General features: G+C 58.2%; 3 pseudogenes; all 3 read left to right on the forward strand.

Annotated features, from left to right (window-relative positions):
* Positions 1-1,452: 1,452 nt before the first annotated feature.
* LOC122688749 lies at positions 1,453-1,571 on the forward strand (annotated as a pseudogene).
* A 6,279-nt stretch (positions 1,572-7,850) lies between these two features.
* On the forward strand, positions 7,851-7,969 carry LOC122688750 (annotated as a pseudogene).
* A 6,275-nt stretch (positions 7,970-14,244) lies between these two features.
* LOC122688751 lies at positions 14,245-14,363 on the forward strand (annotated as a pseudogene).
* The last annotated feature ends 228 nt before the right edge of the window (positions 14,364-14,591 follow it).

The following is a 14,591-nucleotide window of genomic DNA, read 5'->3' on the forward strand; positions in this document are numbered from 1 at the left end:
GTGCAGCTTACAACAAAGAAAAAGGCACCACACGTTCTTTAGAAAGTGCTATAAAAGGCTATGAACGATTGCTTCTACGAAGCAAATAGTAAAAAATACGTGTATTAGTTGCTCCGTTGTGTCCGAGTCTTTGTGACTCCATGGACTATGTAGCCTTCCAAGTTCCCCTGTCCGTGGAATTCTCTAGGCAAGAATACTGGAAGAGGTCGTCATTCCCTTCTCCAGGCGATCGTCTCAACCCAGCCGTGGAACCCAGGGCTCCTGCATTGCAGACAGATTCTTCACCACCTGAGCCACCAGGGAAGCCCAGGAAATACGTAGACCGGACTCCTATGAATAAAGACAGGTGCCATTAGAGAGAAAATAACCTACTAGGTTCATTTAGTTCTATTAGTGCGCTTCTCCTTGGGAGTGAAAAATAAGAGTACTTCTGGAGAAACTGACAAAGCTGTGATTTATCTTAATAAAAGACTTCTGATGGAGATCTTGAAACCTGTTTCCTGAAAGAAATGAGTTATAAATATATTTCTTAAGCCTGGTGGCAACGTTTCTAATGACAGAATTCATCTCCCATGCAGCTCAATGAATCCCTGTTTTGAAACAAGAGAATGAATGAAAGCGTTGAGTGCAGCAGCCATGAGGTTCCCTACCATCACAGCTCACAGTAAGGCAAGAAGGATCAAAGTAACTGTTGTCTGTCTGTTTTAGCAGTTGGTGACAATCCAGTAGATCCTGTCTTCAATTCACGTAGAACTCTTTAAGGAAGAGTGTGAAGGCCCTCAGGAAGGTCCCGTGCTTGGCGGGCGGCGTGGGGACAAGGGGGGCCGCGGTGGGGCGAAGGGGTGGGGCTGAGGCACTGGGGTGGACCGCGCAGGTGGCTCGCGGTGGGTTTGGGCCCTGGGCAGGTGCCGGGCAGGATGGGCACTCAGGGCCCCGGCTGCGCTACGCCTACGCCCGCGGGAGGCTCAGAGGACCGAGGGCCGCGGTGCGCGGCGGGCCCGAATCAGACACCTCCGGGGCCACGTGGCCCTGAGCCTGGAAGGCGAGTGGGGCGGGGGGTGGGGGTGGGCGCGGGCGCCGACAGGGGGCGGGCCTGGAGAGGCCCAGGGCGGGAGGGCGCCGAGACCTCCGCGCCCCTCACCCCAACCCCAGGCCCAGGCATGCACGGCCAGCCGGCCACTCGGGGTCCAGGAAGCCCTCCGGGGCCCCGGGCCGGGCCAGGCGGGTTCTGGCCGGGCTTGGCGGTGTGCGGAGGCCGGGCGGCGTCGGGCGGCCGCCGGGCTGCCGGCCCTGGCCGACCGGAGTCCGGTCGCAGGTCGTGCGGCTCAAGTGCAGCCCGCGGCCCTTGGAGAGGTGTGGCCGGCTGGCCTGACCGGCAGGCAAGTCAGACCAAAAGGGAGGCGCAACGCAGGGTTCTTAAGGTTCTTAAGGCGCCTGGCTGCAGCCACCTCCGTCTAGGGCCATACCACCCTGAACGCGCCAGATCTTGTCTGATCTGGGAAGCGAAGCAGGGTCTGGCCTGGTTAGTACTTGGGTGGGAGACCGCCTGGGAATACCGGGTGCTGTAGGCTTCCTGCCTCCCCTGTCCTTTAGCCCTGCCTCCCCCGGCGCGGTTGGCCGCCCCGAGCCCCACCTGCCCCTGGCCCCTCGCCCCACCTGCCCCTGGCCCCTCGCACCCGGCGCGCTCAGAGCCGTCGCCTGCCTTCCAGCCGGCCGGCCAGCCGGCCTGCCGGCGGCCCTCGAAGACAGCAGCAGCCCAACTCTTGGGTCCCCGCAGCCCCAGCCCCTCCCCCGGTGGGTGGCCGGGGCCCCGACTCCCGCCGCAGGCCTGGGTTGCCTCCGGATTTGGCTTCCAGGAAACCAGATGACAGTCGGGTCTCCATCTGGGGCTCCCTTGGCATGCCTCAGGCAATCCCGGGGGCTGCCCCAGCCCGAGCCCCAGCCTGGTACTCCCAGGCGACCGTTCGCGCGCGCGCACACACACACACACACACAGACACACACACACAGACACACACACAGACACACAAAGACACACACAGAGACACACCCCGCCCACGACAGGTGAAGAGCTGCAAAGCACAGGGAAGGGAGACTCAGAAAGAGGGGAGAGAGTCCTAGTCTGGCAGAGACCACCCTCACAACCCTCACGTTCGGTTTCAAAAGCCCCGTGGTCCAGTGAAGAACAGGGCGGATGTAGGTAGAGTGGCGGCGGCGTCTGCCAATGCACAGACAGCGAGGGCGGAGCGCGCGCAGCGAGCCTCTGAAGGCGGGCGGGCGGCGTGCGACGCAGTCGGGCCCCCTACGCGCTGCGCCCGGAGCGGCGGTCGGTATCGGTGCTGGAGACGGCGGCGGCGACGGTTTCGTGGCGGCCGCGCGCTGCTCTCTGAGCGGCGGGTGGTGGTGCGGCCTAGCCCCTCACTCCTGACACTTCCCCTCCCCCAGCGCACCGCGGTAAGTCGGGGGCCGGGGTGGTGGAGGCCGGAGACCGGCGGGCTCCTCCTCCACTCTGGGAGGGCGGGTGGGCGGGTGCGCGGGGCGTCCCAGGCCCTCTCGGCGCCCCAGTCTCGCGCCCTAGCGCGCACCTTCTGCCCTGGGGGAGCGGGCCCCGAGGCCTGGCCCTTGAGGCTCTGAGGAGGGATTGCTCTCTGTGGGGTCTGGGCCCGGGGCTCTGGCGGTCAAAGCCTCCCTTGAGTGAGCGTTTCTCGAGCAGGTTGGACTCCTTCATTTGCCCGGCAGTGATTAGGTGGGCAGGCCCTCTGCGGGAGCAGCGCCTTGAAACCCCGAGGGAGGGTTTCCTCAGCACTTCGCTGATCACCGTGCGGGATTGGGCTTTCTTTGTTTTGGCTTCTCCAAGGAGAGATTTGCAACCCCAGGGGAGGGTGAGTGGGTCGGGAGTTTGTGAGCTTATGAAAACTGCATCTGAGAAAACGAAGGTCATTGAATGGAGTGAAACCTTACTTTTTGTTCTCCCACGTGTCCCGCGTAAAGCCAGGCGAGAAACGGTGTGGTTTCTGGATTACTTACTCTAGGCATAAGGACCTTGGAAATTAAGTCAATTAAGTGTATGAACAATGTTTCTTGAGAATTTGGCACATTCTCTGTGTTTAGAATTGAACCGAAGTATTTTTCATTTGTGTCTTTTACCCATGAGATACTCATAACACCCCTCCCCAAGATTTAACAATCAAGAATGTCTTCAACCATTGTCAAATGTTACTTGGGAGGCAAAACTGCCTCTCAGTGAGACTGCTGCTGTACAGAGAATATTCCCAATATTTCAATAAAAGCATCTTACCTTTTAAAAAAAAAAGAAGAAGAAGAAAGAGGGAGAGAGAGACAGCAAGAGGACCACACAGATTCCCCACCCCCAGCCCCACCCCCACGCCTCCACACCCTCCCCCGTCCATCGTGGGTATGCACCCGGCCCCCAGTCGGCCTGACCACAGCCTCGCCCACCGACACCCTCACACACACACTCTCACACACTCACCCTCTGGTCTGGGGGCGGGGGCTGGGTCTTGCCTTAGGGAGCCAAGCTGAAGGGGACCTTTGAGACTTCAGCTGCGAGGAAGTCTTGGGGACCCCACGGGGGACTGCCAGCCCCAGGGCACCGCGTCCAGCCTGGGCCGCCCCAAGGGAACGCCCCCTCCCTTGGGGAAGCGGCTTCTTCCGCAGGGCCTCTCTCTGGGGTGGTCACGGTTGTGCCAGTGTGTCTGTCTCGGATCGGATGCCATCCTCTCTCCCGTGTCTGTCTCCCGTTTGCCTTCTGTCAGTCGGTCTGTCTCCCTCTGTCTGTCTCCACCTCTGTGTGTGTGTGTGTGTGTGTGTGTGTGTCCGCGCGCGTGTCTGTCTTCATCTCCCTCTCGCCGTCTGGGAGTCTGTCTCTGAACCTTCATCTCTTTCTGCCTCTGAGTCTCCTGACCCCCGGCCTCTCACAGGCGCTGTGGGTCTGGCTGTGGCTGAGGAGCTTGCGCCGGCCGGCTGTCTCCCTTGGCCTGGGTGCGTGCGAGTGTGTGTGTGTGTGTCCGTGTCCGTGCCCCTGCCTGTCGCTCGTCCGCTCTCTCAGGAAGGTCCTGTGCTTGGCGGGCGGCGTGGGGACAAGGGGGGGCCGCGGTCGGGCGAAGGGGCGGGGCTGCCGCGCTCCAGTCGCCGGCGGCGGCCGGCCCGCCCGCAAGCCAGACACCTCTGGGGCCACTTGGGCCTGAGCAGCGATCCGGAGGGGTGGGTGGGGGACCCGAGCGGGGGGCGGGCCTGGAGAGGCCCAGGGTGGGTGGGCGCCCAGACCTCCGCGCCCCTCACGCCAACCCGCAGCCCAGGCCTGCACGCCTGACCGGCCGCTCGTGGTCCCGGCAACCCTCCGGGCCCCCGGGCCGGGCCAGGCTTGCTTGCCAGGGCGGCGGTGTGCGGGGACGGGGCGGCGTCGGCCGGGCTGCCGGGCCTGGCCGGCCCGAGTTCGGTCGTTGGTCGTGCGGCTCAAGTGCAGCGCGCGCCCCGTGGAAAGGTGCGGCCCGGGCCGGCTCGACCGGCACGTCAGAGCGAGAGGGAGGCGCAGCGCAGGGCTTTGAAGGCGCCTGGCGCCAGCCGCCTCCCTCTGATGAGATCATACCACCCTGAACGGGCCAGATGTCTTCTGATCTGGGAAACTAAGCAGGGTTAGTTAGTACTTGGATGGGAGACCCCCTAGTAGTTAGGAGCTCCAGGCTTTTGCACAAAGTAGACGACAAGCCAACGTATAGGTGATGAAACGTTTATCGTGAAAAATCCAATGAAACCTGAATTCGAAGATGGTTTATGGCATAGAAGCAAGTGTTTTCCATTAGGTTCCCCCCTCCCCCCGAATTAACTTGCATGATGGTTTCCCATTAGCATAATGCTTAGTTTTTATTCCTTCTTTCCTTGTCTGTATCCATCTTTTTGCATCATCATGTGGTGCCTTATTGGCATAATTTTCCGCCTTTTTTCTTTTTTGTAACTTTTCGAAAAAGGACTTCTTAGGCATTAACATACTGATATGTCCATAAGGGGGAAAGACTTCTTCCCTACAACTGCATTGAAAAAATTTGAACTTAAGAAAATCTGTTTTAATGTAGCAGAATTATTATTTTATCTTTCCAATCTAGCATTTGTGAAATCCTTAACTGCTGATAAGTGTTCAGGCTTCCCTGGTGGCTCAGCTGGTGAAGAATCCACCTGGCATGCAGGAGACCTGGGTTCCATCCCTGGGTTGCAGAGACCCCCTGGAGAAGGGAACGGCTACCCACTCTAGTATTCGGGCCTGGAGAATTCCACGGACTGTATAGTCCCTGCGTTCGCAGAGTCAGACATGACTGAGCGACTTTCACGGGTCACCAACAACGGTTCAGCCTGAAATAAGAACTTTCAAACATCTTTGAACGCAGACGCTCTTAACTTATTTTCCCTCTGGGATCAATATCCTGCATTTACTTTCAGGTTACGTATACACAATAGGCACAGAACTCTCTTATTGTGTCTTTTATTTGCATATAAATTAACAGCCTAGCAAATTTAAAATAGAAACACTAAAGACAGTGTTGCGCAGAGCAATCTCTGTTAAATGCCCCATTATCTCACTGAAGTTCCTATACACATGCAGGGACTGAAGGAGGACAGGAAGATGGCAGAAGAGCAACCCGCGAGCCACTGCTGTGTCTGTGCACATCAACTACAGACTGCAAGGTAAGGACCGTATTTTACATAAATAGAAACACAGTTACAATTCAGATTTCCTTTTTAAGTTGCCTCCATAATTGGTTTGCAATAGCAACAGATTCTCCCCTTTCTTCATAGCCATACGCCAACACGTATCATTTTTAAAAATCTATTAATGTCAGACAAAACCATCACAATGCTTCAGGAGTGACTTCAAGAAAACTCCAGTCAAGTCACAGTACTCAGGCAGGTGGGTTTAATAAACAAGTCCTAGGTAGATATCAATCCACCTCAAAGTGGGCAGTAATGTTGGAACACATCTAGGATTTCCTTTTTAAACACACGCTCCAAGGAAAGCAGTACTGAATTTACCAGAGGAACGGTGAAAAGAGGACATCACTGGACGGGAGTTCACACAGCCAGTCTGGCCCTGCGGTCTGACGCTGGGGTAGCATCTGTCTGCTCGCTTGGCCCCTGTGTCCCTCGGGGAGGACACGGGCTCGAGAGTGCAGAGCAGTGTCATCACTAGGACTGCCCGGAGCTGCTGCGAACATCCAGAAAGTTGCACTTGAAGAGTTCTTTAGAGGGCTTCCCTGGTCATCCAGTGGCTGCTCCCAATGCAGGGGCCTGGGTTCCATCTCTGGCCAGTGAACTAGATCCCATACACTGCAAGTAAGAGTTTGCACGCCACAATTAAAGATCCCATGTGTGGCAACCAAGACCTAGTGCAGCTTACAACAAAGAAAAAGGCACCACACGTTCTTTAGAAAGTGCTATAAAAGGCTATGAACGATTGCTTCTACGAAGCAAATAGTAAAAAATACGTGTATTAGTTGCTCCGTTGTGTCCGAGTCTTTGTGACTCCATGGACTATGTAGCCTTCCAAGTTCCCCTGTCCGTGGAATTCTCTAGGCAAGAATACTGGAAGAGGTCGTCATTCCCTTCTCCAGGCGATCGTCTCAACCCAGCCGTGGAACCCAGGGCTCCTGCATTGCAGACAGATTCTTCACCACCTGAGCCACCAGGGAAGCCCAGGAAATACGTAGACCGGACTCCTATGAATAAAGACAGGTGCCATTAGAGAGAAAATAACCTACTAGGTTCATTTAGTTCTATTAGTGCGCTTCTCCTTGGGAGTGAAAAATAAGAGTACTTCTGGAGAAACTGACAAAGCTGTGATTTATCTTAATAAAAGACTTCTGATGGAGATCTTGAAACCTGTTTCCTGAAAGAAATGAGTTATAAATATATTTCTTAAGCCTGGTGGCAACGTTTCTAATGACAGAATTCATCTCCCATGCAGCTCAATGAATCCCTGTTTTGAAACAAGAGAATGAATGAAAGCGTTGAGTGCAGCAGCCATGAGGTTCCCTACCATCACAGCTCACAGTAAGGCAAGAAGGATCAAAGTAACTGTTGTCTGTCTGTTTTAGCAGTTGGTGACAATCCAGTAGATCCTGTCTTCAATTCACGTAGAACTCTTTAAGGAAGAGTGTGAAGGCCCTCAGGAAGGTCCCGTGCTTGGCGGGCGGCGTGGGGACAAGGGGGGCCGCGGTGGGGCGAAGGGGTGGGGCTGAGGCACTGGGGTGGACCGCGCAGGTGGCTCGCGGTGGGTTTGGGCCCTGGGCAGGTGCCGGGCAGGATGGGCACTCAGGGCCCCGGCTGCGCTACGCCTACGCCCGCGGGAGGCTCAGAGGACCGAGGGCCGCGGTCCGCGGCGGGCCCGAATCAGACACCTCCGGGGCCACGTGGCCCTGAGCCTGGAAGGCGAGTGGGGCGGGGGGTGGGGGTGGGCGCGGGCGCCGACAGGGGGCGGGCCTGGAGAGGCCCAGGGCGGGAGGGCGCCGAGACCTCCGCGCCCCTCACCCCAACCCCAGGCCCAGGCATGCACGGCCAGCCGGCCACTCGGGGTCCAGGAAGCCCTCCGGGGCCCCGGGCCGGGCCAGGCGGGTTCTGGCCGGGCTTGGCGGTGTGCGGAGGCCGGGCGGCGTCGGGCGGCCGCCGGGCTGCCGGCCCTGGCCGACCGGAGTCCGGTCGCAGGTCGTGCGGCTCAAGTGCAGCCCGCGGCCCTTGGAGAGGTGTGGCCGGCTGGCCTGACCGGCAGGCAAGTCAGACCAAAAGGGAGGCGCAACGCAGGGTTCTTAAGGTTCTTAAGGCGCCTGGCTGCAGCCACCTCCGTCTAGGGCCATACCACCCTGAACGCGCCAGATCTTGTCTGATCTGGGAAGCGAAGCAGGGTCTGGCCTGGTTAGTACTTGGGTGGGAGACCGCCTGGGAATACCGGGTGCTGTAGGCTTCCTGCCTCCCCTGTCCTTTAGCCCTGGCTCCCCCGGCGCGGTTGGCCGCCCCGAGCCCCACCTGCCCCTGGCCCCTCGCCCCCCCCGCCCCTGGCCCCTCGCACCCGGCGCGCTCAGAGCCGTCGCCTGCCTTCCAGCCGGCCGGCCAGCCGGCCTGCCGGCGGCCCTCGAAGACAGCAGCAGCCCAACTCTTGGGTCCCCGCAGCCCCAGCCCCTCCCCCGGTGGGTGGCCGGGGCCCCGACTCCCGCCGCAGGCCTGGCTTGCCTCCGGATTTGGCTTCCAGGAAACCAGATGACAGTCGGGTCTCCATCTGGGGCTCCCTTGGCATGCCTCAGGCAATCCCGGGGGCTGCCCCAGCCCGAGCCCCAGCTTGGTACTCCCAGGCGACCGTTCGCGCGCGCGCACACACACACACACACACACACACACACAGACACACACACAGACACACAAAGACACACACAGAGACACACCCCGCCCAGGACAGGTGAAGAGCTGCAAAGCACAGGGAAGGGAGACTCAGAAAGAGGGGAGAGAGTCCTAGTCTGGCAGAGACCACCCTCACAACCCTCACGTTCGGTTTCAAAAGCCCCGTGGTCCAGTGAAGAACAGGGCGGATGTAGGTAGAGTGGCGGCGGCGTCAGCCAATGCACAGACAGCGAGGGCGGAGCGCGCGCAGCGAGCCTCTGAAGGCGGGCGGGCGGCGTGCGACGCAGTCGGGCCCCCTACGCGCTGCGCCCGGAGCGGCGGTCGGTATCGGTGCTGGAGACGGCGGCGGCGACGGTTTCGTGGCGGCCGCGCGCTGCTCTCTGAGCGGCGGGTGGTGGTGCGGCCTAGCCCCTCACTCCTGACACTTCCCCTCCCCCAGCGCACCGCGGTAAGTCGGGGGCCGGGGTGGTGGAGGCCGGAGACCGGCGGGCTCCTCCTCCACTCTGGGAGGGCGGGTGGGCGGGTGCGCGGGGCGTCCCAGGCCCTCTCGGCGCCCCAGTCTCGCGCCCTAGCGCGCACCTTCTGCCCTGGGGGAGCGGGCCCCGAGGCCTGGCCCTTGAGGCTCTGAGGAGGGATTGCTCTCTGTGGGGTCTGGGCCCGGGGCTCTGGCGGTCAAAGCCTCCCTTGAGTGAGCGTTTCTCGAGCAGGTTGGACTCCTTCATTTGCCCGGCAGTGATTAGGTGGGCAGGCCCTCTGCGGGAGCAGCGCCTTGAAACCCCGAGGGACGGTTTCCTCAGCACTTCGCTGATCACCGTGCGGGATTGGGCTTTCTTTGTTTTGGCTTCTCCAAGGAGAGATTTGCAACCCCAGGAGAGGGTGAGTGGGTCGGGAGTTTGTGAGCTTATGAAAACTGCATCTGAGAAAACTAAGGTCATTGAATGGAGTGAAACCTTACTTTTTGTTCTCCCACGTGTCCCGCGTAAAGCCAGGCGAGAAACGGTGTGGTTTCTGGATTACTTACTCTAGGCATAAGGACCTTGGAAATTAAGTCAATTAAGTGTATGAACAATGTTTCTTGAGAATTTGGCACATTCTCTGTGTTTAGAATTGAACCGAAGTATTTTTCATTTGTGTCTTTTACCCATGAGATACTCATAACACCCCTCCCCAAGATTTAACAATCAAGAATGTCTTCAACCATTGTCAAATGTTACTTGGGAGGCAAAACTGCCTCTCAGTGAGACTGCTGCTGTACAGAGAATATTCCCAATATTTCAATAAAAGCATCTTACCTTTTAAAAAAAAAAGAAGAAGAAGAAAGAGGGAGAGAGAGACAGCAAGAGGACCACACAGATTCCCCACCCCCAGCCCCACCCCCACGCCTCCACACCCTCCCCCGTCCATCGTGGGTATGCACCCGGCCCCCAGTCGGCCTGACCACAGCCTCGCCCACCGACACCCTCACACACACACTCTCACACACTCACCCTCTGGTCTGGGGGCGGGGGCTGGGTCTTGCCTTAGGGAGCCAAGCTGAAGGGGACCTTTGAGACTTCAGCTGCGAGGAAGTCTTGGGGACCCCACGGGGGACTGCCAGCCCCAGGGCACCGCGTCCAGCCTGGGCCGCCCCAAGGGAACGCCCCCTCCCTTGGGGAAGCGGCTTCTTCCGCAGGGCCTCTCTCTGGGGTGGTCACGGTTGTGCCAGTGTGTCTGTCTCGGATCGGATGCCATCCTCTCTCCCGTGTCTGTCTCCCGTTTGCCTTCTGTCAGTCGGTCTGTCTCCCTCTGTCTGTCTCCACCTCTGTGTGTGTGTGTGTGTGTGTGTGTGTGTCCGCGCGCGTGTCTGTCTTCATCTCCCTCTCGCCGTCTGGGAGTCTGTCTCTGAACCTTCATCTCTTTCTGCCTCTGAGTCTCCTGACCCCCGGCCTCTCACAGGCGCTGTGGGTCTGGCTGTGGCTGAGGAGCTTGCGCCGGCCGGCTGTCTCCCTTGGCCTGGGTGCGTGCGAGTGTGTGTGTGTGTGTCCGTGTCCGTGCCCCTGCCTGTCGCTCGTCCGCTCTCTCAGGAAGGTCCTGTGCTTGGCGGGCGGCGTGGGGACAAGAGGGGGCCGCGGTCGGGCGAAGGGGCGGGGCTGCCGCGCTCCAGTCGCCGGCGGCGGCCGGCCCGCCCGCAAGCCAGACACCTCTGGGGCCACTTGGGCCTGAGCAGCGATCCGGAGGGGTGGGTGGGGGACCCGAGCGGGGGGCGGGCCTGGAGAGGCCCAGGGTGGGTGGGCGCCCAGACCTCCGCGCCCCTCACGCCAACCCGCAGCCCAGGCCTGCACGCCTGACCGGCCGCTCGTGGTCCCGGCAACCCTCCGGGCCCCCGGGCCGGGCCAGGCTTGCTTGCCAGGGCGGCGGTGTGCGGGGACGGGGCGGCGTCGGCCGGGCTGCCGGGCCTGGCCGGCCCGAGTTCGGTCGCTGGTCGTGCGGCTCAAGTGCAGCGCGCGCCCCGTGGAAAGGTGCGGCCCGGGCCGGCTCGACCGGCACGTCAGAGCGAGAGGGAGGCGCAGCGCAGGGCTTTGAAGGCGCCTGGCGCCAGCCGCCTCCCTCTGATGAGATCATACCACCCTGAACGGGCCAGATGTCTTCTGATCTGGGAAACTAAGCAGGGTTAGTTAGTACTTGGATGGGAGACCCCCTAGTAGTTAGGAGCTCCAGGCTTTTGCACAAAGTAGACGACAAGCCAACGTATAGGTGATGAAACGTTTATCGTGAAAAATCCAATGAAACCTGAATTCGAAGATGGTTTATGGCATAGAAGCAAGTGTTTTCCATTAGGTTCCCCCCTCCCCCCGAATTAAGTTGCATGATGGTTTCCCATTAGCATAATGCTTAGTTTTTATTCCTTCTTTCCTTGTCTGTATCCATCTTTTTGCATCATCATGTGGTGCCTTATTGGCATAATTTTCCGCCTTTTTTCTTTTTTGTAACTTTTCGAAAAAGGACTTCTTAGGCATTAACATACTGATATGTCCATAAGGGGGAAAGACTTCTTCCCTACAACTGCATTGAAAAAATTTGAACTTAAGAAAATCTGTTTTAATGTAGCAGAATTATTATTTTATCTTTCCAATCTAGCATTTGTGAAATCCTTAACTGCTGATAAGTGTTCAGGCTTCCCTGGTGGCTCAGCTGGTGAAGAATCCACCTGGCATGCAGGAGACCTGGGTTCCATCCCTGGGTTGCAGAGACCCCCTGGAGAAGGGAACGGCTACCCACTCTAGTATTCGGGCCTGGAGAATTCCACGGACTGTATAGTCCCTGCGTTCGCAGAGTCAGACATGACTGAGCGACTTTCACGGGTCACCAACAACGGTTCAGCCTGAAATAAGAACTTTCAAACATCTTTGAACGCAGACGCTCTTAACTTATTTTCCCTCTGGGATCAATATCCTGCATTTACTTTCAGGTTACGTATACACAATAGGCACAGAACTCTCTTATTGTGTCTTTTATTTGCATATAAATTAACAGCCTAGCAAATTTAAAATAGAAACACTAAAGACAGTGTTGCGCAGAGCAATCTCTGTTAAATGCCCCATTATCTCACTGAAGTTCCTATACACATGCAGGGACTGAAGGAGGACAGGAAGATGGCAGAAGAGCAACCCGCGAGCCACTGCTGTGTCTGTGCACATCAACTACAGACTGCAAGGTAAGGACCGTATTTTACATAAATAGAAACACAGTTACAATTCAGATTTCCTTTTTAAGTTGCCTCCATAATTGGTTTGCAATAGCAACAGATTCTCCCCTTTCTTCATAGCCATACGCCAACACGTATCATTTTTAAAAATCTATTAATGTCAGACAAAACCATCACAATGCTTCAGGAGTGACTTCAAGAAAACTCCAGTCAAGTCACAGTACTCAGGCAGGTGGGTTTAATAAACAAGTCCTAGGTAGATATCAATCCACCTCAAAGTGGGCAGTAATGTTGGAACACATCTAGGATTTCCTTTTTAAACACACGCTCCAAGGAAAGCAGTACTGAATTTACCAGAGGAACGGTGAAAAGAGGACATCACTGGAAGGGAGTTCGCACAGCCAGTCTGGCCCTGCGGTCTGACGCTGGGGTAGCATCTGTCTGCTCGCTTGGCCCCTGTGTCCCTCGGGGAGGACACGGGCTCGAGAGTGCAGAGCAGTGTCATCACTAGGACTGCCCGGAGCTGCTGCGAACATCCAGAAAGTTGCACTTGAAGAGTTCTTTAGAGGGCTTCCCTGGTCATCCAGTGGCTGCTCCCAATGCAGGGGCCTGGGTTCCATCTCTGGCCAGTGAACTAGATCCCATACACTGCAAGTAAGAGTTTGCACGCCACAATTAAAGATCCCATGTGTGGCAACCAAGACCTAGTGCAGCTTACAACAAAGAAAAAGGCACCACACGTTCTTTAGAAAGTGCTATAAAAGGCTATGAACGATTGCTTCTACGAAGCAAATAGTAAAAAATACGTGTATTAGTTGCTCCGTTGTGTCCGAGTCTTTGTGACTCCATGGACTATGTAGCCTTCCAAGTTCCCCTGTCCGTGGAATTCTCTAGGCAAGAATACTGGAAGAGGTCGTCATTCCCTTCTCCAGGCGATCGTCTCAACCCAGCCGTGGAACCCAGGGCTCCTGCATTGCAGACAGATTCTTCACCACCTGAGCCACCAGGGAAGCCCAGGAAATACGTAGACCGGACTCCTATGAATAAAGACAGGTGCCATTAGAGAGAAAATAACCTACTAGGTTCATTTAGTTCTATTAGTGCGCTTCTCCTTGGGAGTGAAAAATAAGAGTACTTCTGGAGAAACTGACAAAGCTGTGATTTATCTTAATAAAAGACTTCTGATGGAGATCTTGAAACCTGTTTCCTGAAAGAAATGAGTTATAAATATATTTCTTAAGCCTGGTGGCAACGTTTCTAATGACAGAATTCATCTCCCATGCAGCTCAATGAATCCCTGTTTTGAAACAAGAGAATGAATGAAAGCGTTGAGTGCAGCAGCCATGAGGTTCCCTACCATCACAGCTCACAGTAAGGCAAGAAGGATCAAAGTAACTGTTGTCTGTCTGTTTTAGCAGTTGGTGACAATCCAGTAGATCCTGTCTTCAATTCACGTAGAACTCTTTAAGGAAGAGTGTGAAGGCCCTCAGGAAGGTCCCGTGCTTGGCGGGCGGCGTGGGGACAAGGGGGGCCGCGGTGGGGCGAAGGGGTGGGGCTGAGGCACTGGGGTGGACCGCGCAGGTGGCTCGCGGTGGGTTTGGGCCCTGGGCAGGTGCCGGGCAGGATGGGCACTCAGGGCCCCGGCTGCGCTACGCCTACGCCCGCGGGAGGCTCAGAGGACCGAGGGCCGCGGTCCGCGGCGGGCCCGAATCAGACACCTCCGGGGCCACGTGGCCCTGAGCCTGGAAGGCGAGTGGGGCGGGGGGTGGGGGTGGGCGCGGGCGCCGACAGGGGGCGGGCCTGGAGAGGCCCAGGGCGGGAGGGCGCCGAGACCTCCGCGCCCCTCACCCCAACCCCAGGCCCAGGCATGCACGGCCAGCCGGCCACTCGGGGTCCAGGAAGCCCTCCGGGGCCCCGGGCCGGGCCAGGCGGGTTCTGGCCGGGCTTGGCGGTGTGCGGAGGCCGGGCGGCGTCGGGCGGCCGCCGGGCTGCCGGCCCTGGCCGACCGGAGTCCGGTCGCAGGTCGTGCGGCTCAAGTGCAGCCCGCGGCCCTTGGAGAGGTGTGGCCGGCTGGCCTGACCGGCAGGCAAGTCAGACCGAAAGGGAGGCGCAACGCAGGGTTCTTAAGGTTCTTAAGGCGCCTGGCTGCAGCCACCTCCGTCTAGGGCCATACCACCCTGAACGCGCCAGATCTTGTCTGATCTGGGAAGCGAAGCAGGGTCTGGCCTGGTTAGTACTTGGGTGGGAGACCGCCTGGGAATACCGGGTGCTGTAGGCTTCCTGCCTCCCCTGTCCTTTAGCCCTGGCTCCCCCGGCGCGGTTGGCCGCCCCGAGCCCCACCTGCCCCTGGCCCCCCGCCCCACCTGCCCCTGGCCCCTCGCACCCGGCGCGCTCAGAGCCGTCGCCTGCCTTCCAGCCGGCCGGCCAGCCGGCCTGCCGGCGGCCCTCGAAGACAGCAGCAGCCCAACTCTTGGGTCCCCGCAGCCCCAGCCCCTCCCCCGGTGGG

This window comes from Cervus elaphus, chromosome 33, assembly GCF_910594005.1.
Source record: "Cervus elaphus chromosome 33, mCerEla1.1, whole genome shotgun sequence".
NCBI classification, from domain to species: domain Eukaryota; kingdom Metazoa; phylum Chordata; class Mammalia; order Artiodactyla; family Cervidae; genus Cervus; species Cervus elaphus.